The sequence below is a fragment of the Larus michahellis genome, chromosome 7 (genome assembly GCF_964199755.1).
Source record: "Larus michahellis chromosome 7, bLarMic1.1, whole genome shotgun sequence".
NCBI classification, from domain to species: domain Eukaryota; kingdom Metazoa; phylum Chordata; class Aves; order Charadriiformes; family Laridae; genus Larus; species Larus michahellis.
In genome coordinates, this window is record NC_133902.1 from 23,836,889 (window position 1) to 23,851,775 (window position 14,887).

Below are 14,887 nucleotides of genomic sequence, written 5' to 3' on the forward strand. Positions count from 1 at the left end.
GGACAGCATGTGTTTATTAACATGGTAAGTTTTTGGTTTGTATGTTATCTTCAGAGTACTTTGCCAATATTTCTACATTGAGACTTGGCAGCACTTCTGCACTAGGTATTACAGCTACACTGTGGAAGAACTGAGGTTTGGGGAGACTGAGAGCCACGTTCAGTTTTCCTAAATTCTTCTTCAGTCTTTCTGCCCAGCATTTTCCACTTAAAAAGCCTATAGTCAACCAATCGAAACACTATCACTTAGTTGCAATTTGGATGGCGTGAGTTTGGCGTTGCATAACTTCCTCCAGGATGATCACTTGGAGCCATCAGAACCCTTGGATGGAGTCTTAATGGGGAACTTGTCCTGAATGATTTTTAGAAGGCAGCCTGGAAGGAGAAAACGAGGGCTCTACAATACATGGGCTTGTGCTGTTGTAGTGAATAGCAGGTTGTAGTAGTAACTGAAGGAGCCTGCTCACTGGGAAGGTGAGAATCATTCCAAATTGTCTGGGGGAACATGCTTGTCTCCACAATTATTGTTCCTTAGATAATTAAAAACATGGAAATTGGCTGTCGGAATCACTGTTTGGAACAAAATAGTTCAGTTCCTTAACATTTTGTATAGGTGCCTAGACTTAGAAATTAAAAGGAAGCCATCAAAAGAAATATTTCATTAACTAATTCAAGGCATGAGATTCACTCTTGTGATTCAGCTTTGTTAGGTACAGCCACTTAATTAGTAGAATTATATGAATTATATAATTATGCTCTGATATATCAAATTAACAAATGCAAGATACATTCAATTCAAGGTTTATTACTTTTTCTAAAATGCATAGGCCAAAGATGGGACCTAAGAGAACATGAAGGCTGGACATTTAATTAAGCAGCAAAGGATAAGAGAAGAAAAATTCAAGACTGTACCTGCCAGTGTGGACATGATCTGATATCCAATGGGGCCTGTGGGAAGTAGAAGGCAAATGGGAAAAAAGCAAGGAGGAGAAAATAAACAAATGAAAAAAAAACACAAAACAAAAAAAGAAGCTTTGGCACATAGGAAGACAGGACTGAGAAAGAGACCAAATCCAGCGACTGACCGACAGCCTGGCTGCCAGGCACTTCTGGATTCTGATCTTAGATTCATTGCTGACTCACCGTGTGGCCACTAACAAATGACTCCACCTTTGTGTTTCAGTTTCTCATTAGCAGGGTAATATTTATCTACTAGTCTCACGGAACGTTGTATAGATAATTAATAAATGTTTGAAAAGTACTTTGAAGGTGAAAGGCCAAATCCACAGTAATGGCTAGGAGGGCATTGAAATAACTTGCTTATTCCTTTTCAGCAAAACCCGTCTATACTTACAGAAAGCACGCAAAAAACCCGACAACATAGATTTGTTACTGCTGCTGACTACTCTCTCCTCTACCTGTTTTCACCTATGATTGCACGCGATATTTAGCTAATGTTTGATTCAAGCAAATCACATGTGTACAACTATTTATCAGCTAAAGTTAATTATGTGCCCAACCGATTGTCAGATTAGATTCCAAGACTAAATGGTGTGTAGAGGGCTGTCTTTTATCATATATCTACATAAACATCTGATAAACACTTTTTCAAATACAAATAATAATAGCTGGTAAGTTATAAAAAGTGACAAATACATTTAGCATTGGTCATCAGCTCTCTGAAGCTGGGACCATTTCTAAGGCCTATCTTTGTGCCTTAGCATCAAAGTATACTGTTGATGGTAGGCGTTCATTACAATTTTATATTATTAAAATAAAATTTAAAAAAAAAAATCACAACAAACTATAGGATACGTTTATTATAGGATACATTTGTCCCTGCTCATTGCAGGGGAGTTGGACTAGATGGCCTTTAAGGGTCCCTTCCAACCCAAACAGGTCTATGATTCTATGATTCTTTCATCTAATGTCAAAAGCCTACTACATCTTAGGCAGCTCGTGTTTATTTGGTCACAATCAGACCAGAAGCAGACTGGTATTCTGGGCTGATAAAATTCTGGTTATTTACTTTCCCTAATGATTCCTCTACTCAAGGCTGAGGTCTTTCAGGAAGGCAAAACAGTCTTAGCTGTTAGGCCATTAGTGTCTTACAGGTGCCGTAAGTCAACAGTAATTTCTATCCAACTTAATATGCTTGTCCTTTCTATGAGTCTATTTAAAGTTTTATGTGTCAGGCTTTATATATGCAACTATTTATGAAATCACAACAACTCGACCTAATTTAGTAATATTGAATAACAGAAGAAAGCTCATTTGAGAAAGTTCACTAGCCATCCCTAAATAAAGTTTGTTCATAACATATTCAAACAAATTATTTAATTAATATTTTTGAACTATATATTTAGTTCGTAATCAATTAAGATTTGCTGTGTTTGGGTCAAGTACTGCCACTGACTTAAGTAAATTATGATCTAATACAGCAATAGAAAAGAAGAATGCTATTCAGTGTGAATTAGTACATGAAATACCAGACATGCCATACTAATCAAATGATTAGTCCACTTTTACTTCTCCTGTACCTAATCAGTGAGTAAACCATTTTTTTCAGTCTAAGGAGAACAAGAAAAATATTATTGAATGCTGAAACAAAATTTGCGTTTATGGCCTAGCACATTTTTAATTTTGGACAACCAGTGAAAAATAATTTATCATCTCTGCAAGGCAGAAAGCAGGGGCGTGTGCTTTATTACCCAATCAAAAAGAAAACTGGGTTGTTCAGCCCATTTTCAAATGGGAACACACACACATAGGTTTTGTAAAAAAACACAGGAAGTTGTAACAATTTAGCAAACAAAATAACAGCTAGTTTAAAAATGAACACAGGCTGTATCTCCAAGCCATCCCACACAATCAGTAGTTTTCAAGAACCCTTTGTATAACATCACTTGAGAAGTTACAAAAAGTAGCATTACATCTAAATATTCATATCTGAATATGACAGAAAAACAACAGTAATTTTGTGGCTTGAGTGGCTTAACTGAAAATTGGGTGGAACCGCTGATAATTCACTGCCTAACCAAAATGCAATTATATAGCAGGTTGCTAATCAGTAATCCTGGATTCATCCTGCCTCTGGCTTTGTCACTGATACAGGGTTGCACCTATACTGCCATCTCTAATAGCAATCTAGTTATGGCAGCACCGAGTTGAGCAGAAGCTGCACAGTCTGTCTAGGACACGGGGTACATGCGCAGTTGGCCTATGTCAAGCTTTGTGCTGCATACCTCCTGGTACTGATACTGAACTAATACATCACATGCTACCAACTCCAGGAAAAACATACCAGTAGTGTGTCATGTTTTCCTTTGAGCTTTACGAGCAGCTTGATAGCTGTAGAGCAACAATCCACTGGTCAGAGTCTTTTGGTTCTATTACAGGTCTTTTGTGTATTCCCAAACAAGTGCATATTTTGTTTTAGTTTCCTGTGCTGTAAAAAGAGAGAGATTTTCTGAAGTCTTAAAATTTGTGGATGAATAGCGTCCTGCACAGTAAATTCTGAGTGCTGCTACATGCAGTCATGTCTAGTTTTATATCCTCCAATTTCCTCATGTATAGAATGAGGATTATTTTATGGGTTATAATTAACAAGTCGCTAAGAGGTTAAATTCATGAAGATCGGTCAAGTATTCTGGAGGCAGCATTCAAAGAATATTACTATTAGTTTCACCACATGCATATTACATAAAGCTTAAGTCTACAGAAAGGCCTGGGAGCAGGAAACAGGGAACAGTGATGCTATTGTACCCAGAGTGGTATTAGAACAATGACCATTATAAGCCAATGATACTTTATGAACTGAACAGAACAATGTCCAAGGCTTAGCATCCAGGACTCTATTAGTTGTGACATTATAAATCAGAGAGATCATAAAAATGAGGTCAGTTCTCTGGGCTAATTGTATTTGACTATTTGTTGAGAATTGTTTGTATAGGGAAAAAATACGTAATTCAGTTTACAGATCTACTTTACTAAAAAATGAGAAACTCAAAACGGCTAAAACTCAATTCCTCCCGCAGTGGTACCAGTAAGGGTCCTTTGTAGTAGGATGCTGAGCACTTTTAAAAATCGCAGCGGAAAGTGTGCAGTTTGCAGGATTCACATGTCATGATTTGTTCTTTGGGAGGAAAAGTCACACTGTTAACACCTAAAACATATGTTTACACACTGTCCACAGTACTGGGCGCTCCTCAGGGAACAAAGCAGTTCGACAAAGCTAAGTATGGGGGCTACCACTATATTCTTCCTCACCTACTTGGTTACTAGAAAGATATAGAGATATCTTATACTAAATGCTTGGGTAATTCAACCACCATTTTTATATATATATATATGAATACATAACTAACAGCACTGGACTTATGACACTGAAAACTATTGACCAGCGAATATCCAGTGTGTCTGACCTTACTATAGTTCTCCCAAGGAACGAAGATCCTCATATAGTCAGTGAAGAGGTGCTGAAGTTCAGACAGACGTCACCTTCCTTGAAGGTCTTCAGAGCCCTCTCACCACTGCATGTGTTCCCAGTGTGTTTGCCGTGTGCTTTCTGATGCAAAACAGCTCTTTGGTGAGCAATCTGCACAAGAATTGTGCGATCAAGTACAGCTGTTGCAGCAGTGACTGTGCAGCCCTACAGCAGAGTGTAGCTGCAGGAACAAAAAATGCTTATCTATTGAATGGAGGGGACAAGAAGGGAAGCAGAATTAGTAAAAGCAAGATCTGAAATGCAATTCATTCATTTTAGGTGTTAGAAAAAACATGGGAACTAAAGAACAGATGGAGTAAAAGGATGAAAATGGCTTGACTGGCCAGGTCAAAAAGTTTATCCTGTAGCAAACAGTATGATAAAACCATGAAAGGTGGGAGAAGTGGTTAATTGATCACATACAGTACTATTATCAGCGTGAAAGAGGTAAGGAAATTAACTTCAGTAGTTGCGCACACAAAAGAAAATAATGGAAGACTTCCTGCAAATATAATGAATATGGTACACACTGACCTCTCTCCAGTATAACTTCATGGAAGTTAAACAGAAATTCTGTTGCAGCCGTGGGGACAACTCATGAGTACAATCTTTATACTGGAGTCTGGGGCAGATCAGTGGATATGGGAATAAGGTTTTAGGTAGCGTTCCACGTAGATGCAGGTCATCTAACAGAAGCAGGAGACACAAGCAGCCTCATTGGAAAGAAGGGCAATCAGTTAAAGGACAATGCTGCAGGTAAACATCAGGTCAGATTGTGGCAAGTTTTACGGGCCTTGTGAGGTGCTAGACACCTTCAAGCTTTTTTTGATCTCAAAAATTTGAATAATAGGACAATTCAGGTTTGAAAGGCCCTCAGAAGGTCTCTTGTCTAATCTCCTGCTCCGAGCAAGGTCAGCTATGAGATCAGGTTACTCAAAGCTTTATCTAGTCCGGTCTTGAAAACCTCCAAGGTTGGAGACTACAAATCGTCCCTGGACAACCAGTTCCACTGCTTCTCTGTCCTCATCTGCATCATCTTTATCTCATCTGAGAAATTAATTAATGCTTCCAGTTGCCAGTATCTCCTGTATCTGTTCCTGATTCATTCTCATTGTTATTGGCACCCTGGAATTGCTTTTATTCTGCTAAGGAGTCATAACTGGCTGAATTCTTTTTATTTTTTTTTCTTTTTACAGATTTCATACAATATGAACTGTGGCAATGTGACGAGAATAAAATACAAGGGAGATGATGCTGTGCTACAAACTTAAAAAAACCCAACTTTGTTCAGGGGGATGTAAAGCATTAGCAGATGGCACTGCCGTGTTATGAACAGTCTCACAGTTGGTATATTTAAATTCTGTAGGCTAAAAGGCTCTAGTGTAGTGATTTTAGAAGCTCCCACCTGACTTCAGTACAAGCTGAAAACATTCTCACTGTCATCAGAACAAGGATTTCAGTCCCCAGGGATGTTTTATGAAAAAAGAGAAGCAGCTGTACAAGCATTCCTGCCAAAATAATTAACAAAACAGTAAATAACAGTAACTGGAGTAAGTGACTATATGTTTTGCACCCCGAGAACCACAGGGCGTCAAAGTGAGAGCAACAGCTGTGGAAGTAATAGGGAAATAGAAAAGGACAGCAAGATGCTGCATGATACAGATTTTTATTCATTCTGAGGTATGCATATGTGCCTTCTAAGATGGGGCCAGGATGTTTATCACCTCAGAGAACTAAAAATCAGCAACATCATTTGTGTCCCAGACAAAGCAACCATAAATGTTCTTCCCACACCTATGCACAGAGGTGTGGCATTCAGGTCTTTCATCAAATCTCTGTTTGCAGGAAAACAGCTTGCTTGATAAAGCTCCTGCATAGTGACAGCCTTTCATAATGCACACTCTAACCTTGGCTGGGTTACCTGGGAAATTTCCTCCAATTAATAATCCTTCCGGTTTGAAGATGGCTTTTTTTGATAAATCTATAGACTGCAATGTGCTCAAGGGCAGAATATTGGCCCTATTACACCACCCTCCCTCCTCAGAAAAATGCAAAGTTTCAGTCAGGATGTTGCAGCTGTTCCACCGCTGTGCAATGTGGTACTAAGCAATAATTTAGGCCAGGAAATGGAGATTACTTCATACTAATGCAGAGCTGGTGATGATTTTTAAAAATTCTCAGAGGTAAAGTTTTATTTCACAATAAAACAGTAAATAAATAAATAAATACATGAAGCAATGGCACCAAAATCAAGCAGGAAGCCTGCTTAATAACTTCCAAATATGAAGGACTAAAATTACAGTCTAACATAAAATGACAGTAACACATGGAACAAAAAAATACCCTCAGCCTATTCACCTCAACTGCTGAGTTTACTAAAAATATTTAGCTTGCTATTGGATCATACAGAAGCTGCTTATAGGCAGCAAGAAGTACTTGATCCAAGCACACACTACACTGTTTGATAAGAAACAAACTATTAAGAATTAAATAATGAAGTGCTGCTAAATCATTTTTCGATGCATGAGGTCAGTACTATTTTAGAACAACTGCCATCTATTCTGCTAATCAGAAACTGACAGACACTTGCAAAAAGACCTATTTACTATGTATAGCTATATTATAAAGTCTTACTTTTAAAGATGAACTAGTTAGAATATCATTAAAAATGAATTATATTAATGCCTAAGCAGAATTCTCTTTTGTTGTATCTCTCAGTAAAAACCATAGCAAATGCTTCAGTGGAAAAACAAATAAGACATTCTAATGCTAAAACGGAAATTCAAAGAAATTCAGTGAATCCAGTTATTTTTAACTGATCATGCTAATTAGCACAGAAAATCCTCAAAATTGAAGATGATAACCAAAGGCTAGCACTGCCAACTGCCCATCTTCCCACACAAGATGACAACTCAGACTACACTGGCATTTGTGACACTGTTTTATTACTTAACAGCTAGCAGTAGTTAGGTATAGCACAAGATAGCATGCCATTTTGTTGTTGTTGCTGACTTCTTAAAAGGAACATTTGATACTGGAGCATAAGATCTAGCACATTCATCTAAGTGACAGACGTTCTGGGCTTGCTCTGACCAACAGCCAGTACAACAGAGCAGATTTCAGTGGATGCACAATTCACTGTTGCATTTGCACACACTGAGTGCAGAAGGAGACTTAAGGGCGTAAACCAATTCCTTTCTGACACCTGCTTATACACTGAAGCATGAGATTTGGTTCTCCTTTTCCTACTATACCCTATGACAAAAAAAATATCATTAGTCCTCATAAAATTAGTCTATTAAAAAAACAAATCATTTTAAACTAGGAATTTCTGCAGCATTGCATTTCACCCACCAACTGTATGCAACATGAATATTTTCAGTTCTAAATATATTACAACTCCACCGCCTATCAGTGCTTTTTCTGTTAAAAAATTAAAGCGGCAACAATCCCTACTATTTGGACTTCCCATTCAACCATTTTTTCAGTTCTCACCAATACAATTGTAAATAAGTTCTCCCACACATCAACTATATAGTATCAATGAAGTGTTAGATCAGAAAGATAATTAATGTCAACACTGTTAGCAATCATCTTGCCAATCATCTAGCAAGTATTTCCTCATTGTTGTTCTGTGTATGGCGAGATATGTAGGCAGAATAGATGGTGCAACCTGTCATTAGAAGCTCTGCTGGGAAGCGACTGAATACTACAAACCTCCTCCTCCCCCACTCCGCAAAAATCACTTCCCTATCTACACGTTAGAACAGAAAATCTTTACCATCAATGACCTCAGCTTTGTCCTCAGCATCAGAATGAGACACACAACTTTGCAATGGCTAGAAACTGAATTGTCCAGTAACTAGAGTTAAATCTGCAGCTTTCTTCACCAGCCATGTGCACGATGCAGCCACCTGTCCTACCTTGCCAAACAAAAATACCTTCAGTTTTGAAAATCTAAAAGTAGTTTGAATAAGACTGAATATATTATCAAGATAATATATTGAAGTATATAGTGAATACTGAATATCCAGATAAATACTAAGACATTCTGCATGGGTTTGGAATGGAGTAGTGCCTGCAATACACAGTAAACTGCAACAATCTTAGATGCATATTTAGGTCTGATTCATTACATGTGATGTGGAAACTGACCCCTTTGCTGTTCCATTTGTACCAGTGTTTTAATTCACCCGACTTTAGGTTTTAATGACTTCCATAAACTTGAAAAAATATTAGTTGAGCCATCTATGATGATTTTAAAATCCTTTTCAAAACCGGATCTGGCATCCTCAGAAATCATCAAGCCAAAGAGAAAGTTTTTTTTATTGGTAGGCAAGGCAGATCAAAAGTGGAGTAAGAACAGCACCTATTAAGGTATAAAACTATTTAAAATTCTTCCTGTTCTCCTTAAATGTTTTTGGTTTTGGGTTGGGTTTTTTTTGTTTGTTTGGGCTGTTTGTTTATTTTTAATGTATTTAGTATCACCTAACTTCCTTCTGTAACTTCTAACTAATAGTGAATAGTGAATTTCAAACAATGTTGGTCCACTAAAAATCCAGACTCTTCTCATAAGTAACTTCTAGATTCTTCACGCTGGGAACAGCTACTCAATACAACACTTTTTGTCACTTAGGGCTTCATCCTGAAATGAGTTTGTGCTCTAGGATAAGCCTGACCTTGTCAGCTATGCAGAACACCAATTATTCCCATATACTCCACCACCCATACAATATTTTCCAAATAGTTTATAGTAGTTTGGGGTTTTATACATAATGTATCACCAGAATCCGATCAAGTCCAAACTTAATTCTGAAACTAGTGTGGGTTTCAACACAAGAGCTTGCTGAAACTTGTGGGTTCTTTTCTACAGATTCCTAGAGATTTACACCTGGACCTAACCAAAATTCAGGAAAATCTAGAACTATTTAAGTAGAGAAGCTGTTCTGCAAACCAAATCCAGATCTGTATTGTATCATCATCTCTGCTTTGATTTCTAAAAAGTCTCCTAACCTCTTCTTAGTGTACAATTTTAATACACAGTTCTCAGCTTCCAAACTGTTTTCTCTATGATTCAGCCCTTACCAATTTTTCCACATTATTTGTGTTTGATTTTCATTAACAATTTCTTAAGCTTTTCTGTCTACACTTCCAATATTTTATCTCTGCTTCACTTTTTCCTAGGCATGACACTAACTTGGAAATATTTTTTTTCAGTTTAACTACAAACTCCTTATTTGACACCATATATACACGTGAAACAGAATTCTATAATATAAAGAAATGCTACTAACAATAATCAGAATATCTAGGATGATGATTATCTAGTAGAGTATGCTTATGTGCATTTATATAAACTTGTATTTCTGTACTCACACACAGACTTGCACATACCTAAATTTATACAAAGGAGACATGAAATTCCATTAAAGCTAATGGAAATCCTCCAGCAGAAAAACTTTCAAGACTGTTTCTTATATATTCCCTACAGAAAGAATGCAGTCACCAAAGTAGTTCTTTACCAGTTAAATCTTGCTCATCTTGCTTTGTAATCAACAGTCATTCAATTCAAATTACCTAGAAGAGGAAAGCAGCAGAATTTGGCTGAGGGCCACTACTCATTTAAACAAGGAAGATGCAGATCATATGTCCAAGTTATTATATAATAAGACGATAATGACGTTTATTTACAGTTAAAAATAACAATATGATTGCAAAGTAAAAATAAATCCATTTTCCAATTATTCCTCAGAACAAGAAATGCTTTTTATTTCCCAATATAAACAAAATTTTCCAATTTTTCAGTCATACAGATATGTATTTTATTCTCCAAGGTGTTAGCTCTTTTATTAAAAAAATAAAGGTAGAGCACTAAAGGGGGAAGCGTACAGTCTGCAGGAGTCTATCCTAGTGCATGATTGAAAATAAGCATGACAAAGTCTCCTGGCAACACTTTGTGTAAAGATGAAGTAAACAAGTAACTGCAAGTTACATGCACAGTAACTGAATGGGAGAGTCTTCATTTCTTATCCAAAAATATTTTGAATCGTTCTACCTATTACTGTTAAGGAGCTGTTGCGCTCATTTCAGTAGCAGATAATCCATGTAAGACTGTATTTAGTGGATTTATTTAACAGAGGATTAAAAGTCAATTAGATACTTCAGATAAAAAGTAAAATGCAAAAACACAAGGGTTATAATCATCTTCCTCTGATTTTCAAAAATATCATGACCTCCTTCTAGTTAATATAATTTTTAATCAGATATCTTAATGTAATTTCTGCTGTAACTGTTTAACTAATAGAGTAAATCTGATAGTTGCAAGGACTGGCTACGAGGCCTTTTCAGCAGGTATTTGCCAAACCTGTCTGTTCTGCTTTAAAGAATTTATACTGTATTCAGCACAATTAACAGTTGTGACAAACCTACCACTTAAACTCTGCTCATCAATAAGCCAGGCACAGCCTGTGACACTGCTGTTCAGGGGCTTGGGTGTGGTGGTTTTTTCCCCACAGGGACAGATAACTCAAGAATCCTTGCAATCCAACTGTCAACATCTCAACCATATTCTTCAGCCTAAGCATTGCTTTAAATTTTGAATTGCCTTTTGAGTTTTGAACACTGTTCATAAGAAGATTTTGATGATCATTATAAATTACAAAATGTAAATCTGAACACTTCCTCAAGAGGAAGTAGCACAGTCTTGTGCATTCTACATAGCAAGAAACCAGGGACTAAATTATAATCCTGACATTGACATGAACAGCGAGAATGGGGCAGATCAATTTACTGTAGTCCCCTACTTAACTTATGTTATGTGCATATTAAAATAGTCTCCAACAGCTATTTTGGGGATTAATTACTTACCACTTATTACTTTCTGTGTGCCCCAAACACACATTATTACTGCAATATAACTTCTTTCACAGATTGTTACCAAAAGAAAGTGTGGCTTGCTTTTCCTTTTTCCCCATGCACTTGTGCTAGAAAACTGTAGTTCTCCTAGTTTAATAAGTTAAAAGAAACAAGAACCATTTATTCCTTAAAAATTCCTCCCAGATGCTTAGCTATCCACCTGTAACAACTGAGAACCAAGTTCCCAAGAGATTTTGTTACATGCTTAGCTTGCTTTCTCTGCTCTCAGAAAATACACACCCAACTCCTCTGTGATCAGCAAACAGTAGGAGACGAATCCATCCCATCTTGTTAAAGGAGGTAGTATGATTTCAAAAAACAAAAGAACTTCTGCCACATAGATCACCTTTTTTAGTGTAATCAGCATTTGAAATAAATTGCTTTTTCTTGTTTAAATGACTTTGTGTGTTCCTTCCTGGGCTTCATTTATGAAATACAGATGGAGTCAGCCTATAGAGCTAGACGGACCTTTGATCTGACTCCGTGCAGCCACCTGTGTGGCATCTTATGTTCTAACTTATTTACACACACACACACCCCCAGAGTGCCTTGCATCAGAAGTAGCAGAATTTTCATTGTACCAATTTGGTCCTGTAATTCCAACATAACTATACTGACATAGATTTATGATTGAGATAACATTATTGACTATTTTTGGTGCATTACAAAGAAGAGCCACATCCATATAACATACACATAGTCCACACTAGAAAAATCTACCACATACCCCAAGTACCTATTTTCAGCTTCTATATCAAGGACTGAAATCTATTATGTCCCTGATAATCATTTTTCAACATTTCATTGAAGATGGAAACCAACTGAGAAGGCTAAGAAGATACAAAGAGAGTGAAAAATAGTTGTCAGTTTTCCTTTCTTTTGAGACAACTGTCATCCTTTTGGATTGGAATAATTTTAGAAATTTATGTTCCTTCATTACAATTCATTGTCATGCCTCTGTTTTTGTTCTGGTCTGAAGAGAATCACATGTAGTTACATCTTGCTCAAGTTGCTTGCAATCCTACCAAGAAGGGGTAGTTCCATAGCTTCGTTTCATATGCTACTACTGCTAGACCACTCTAAATCTTCCTCCTTATGCCCATATAAACTGATATTGGCATTACTGTCACCTTCAACCTATGAGATTGTAAGCAAAATTTGGCAAAGGTTGTTTATTCTAAAATCAGTATTCTTATTTCGGACTTCCACTGCTAACCGAGGTCACTACTTCCAAGTATGTCTGTCAAGTTACACTGATACTCTCATATTCTTTTTAAAAGGTTTTAAAAGTTCACTCTAACAGCATTAACTGACTTTAATATGTCTGTAGGTTGATATTTTAATTTACAGGTATCTAATGTTAGGTTAGGGTTGCTTTTTTTTTTCCAGACAGCTACTTTACTGTCTTGATTTCAGAAGTGCTAAATACCAGTATCTTTCATTAAAGAAATATTGGAATATTTATAAAAATTATATGTTACTCAAATGTTCAAAGTTGCAAAATTGTATGATTTATCTATGCTACCTTTCTCACATATGCTAACGTATGTCACTGGCAGAAAGACCTTTTTTAAGCTTTTTATTACCTAAACTACTGTTAAATTTCTGAGCCATGGGCAATGTTTTGCTAAATATCCACCAGTTAAAATACATGCCAGGAATTATCTAACGATGCCTCTCCCTTGTGGTCATTCTTGCTCCAAATGAAGAAGTATCATACTCAAAAATTAGCGCTGCAAATACTAGGAACTCAGTCAACATTACTGCATTTCAAGTAATCGTACTGGCTAAAGATAATGCTATCAACATTCAAAACCTACCAACGTTTACACTCGTGGTTTCTTAGCTTCTAATGGTTCTGCCTGGAAGAAAAGGAAATCTTTTGAGGGCTATTATACTATCTAAAAGATGAGGTTCTTGCACCAAGTCACAGTAGTTACAGCCCTTTTGTACTACTGTATGTCCTTTGTCCTTAATTGTAGCAGCTGTAATTAGTCCTAAAATTGTGGTAAAAGTGGGAAAGAGTATAGGATCAGTGATGGTGTTTCACAGGACAGTTGGGGAGAACAGTTAAATCTCAGCGATGTTTAGACTCTAAATAAGATGACAATCATAGTAATGCATAGAACACAGCAACTTGTGACTAAATAGTTCTCTGATAGTGCTTTTATAAAGCAAAACCAGACTCATTTTAAATATGAAAATGGTAATTTAAACATAGAATAGAATCATTTAGATTGGAAAAGGCCTTTAAAATCACCGAATGCAACCATTAGCCTAGCGCTGACAAGTCCACCACTAAACCATGTCCCTAAGCACCACATCTACACATCTTTTAAATACCTCCAGGGATGGCGACTCCACTGCTTCCCTGGGCAGCCTCTTCCAATGTTTGACAACTCTTTCTGTGAAGAAATTATCCTGAATATCCCATCTAACCCGTGGCGCAACTTGAGACTGTTTCCTCTTGTCCTATCACCTGTTACTTGGGAGAAGAGACGAACACACACCTCACTACAGCCTCCTTTCATGTAGATCTGGAGAGCAATAAGCTCCCGCCTCAGCCTCCTTTTCTTCAGGCTAAACAACCCCAATTCCCGTGAGACTTGTGCTCTAGACCCCTCACCAGCTGCACTGCCCTTCTCTGGACCTGCTGCAGCACCTCAGTGTCTTTCTTGTAGTGAGGGGCCCAAAACTGGACACAGTACTCAAGACGGGGCCGCACCAGTTCTGAGTACAGGGAGACAATCCCTTCCCTAGTCCTGCTGGCCACACTGTTCCTGATACAGGCCAGGATGCTGTTGGCCGCCTTGGCCACCTGGGCACACTGCTGGCTCGTATTCAGCCAGCTGTTGACCAACACCCCCAGGTCCTTCTCTGCTGGGCAGCTTTCCAGCCACTCTTCCCCAAGCTTGTAATACTGCATGGGGTTGTTGTGACCCAAGTGCAGGACCCGGCACTTGGCCTTGTTGAACTTCATACCATTGGCCTTGGCCCATCGATCCAGCCTGTCCAGATCCATCTGTAGAGCCTTCCTACCCTCAAGCAGATCAACACTCCCACCCAACTTGGTGTCATCTGCAAACTGACTGAGGGTGCACTCAATCCCCTTGCCCAGATCATTGATAAAGATATTAAATAGAACTGGCCCCAACACTGAGCCCTGGGGAACACCACTTGTGACTGGCCGCTAACTGGATTCACAACATTCACTCCATTCACAACAATTCTTTGGGCATAGCCATCTAGCTAGTATTTTACCCAGCAAAGAGTATGCCCGTCCAAGACATGAGCAGCCAGTTTGTCCAGCAGAACGCTGTGGGAAACACTGTCAAAAGGTTTACTAAAGTCTAGGTAGACAACATGGAAATAATAATGCTCATAGGTGGAACATGTGAAGAAAAGCCAGGACCTCGAAGTTCCATTCCTCACTCTGCCAACTCACACAACTTTGGCTTAGATTTGCTCTCTGTATTTATCTATCTCC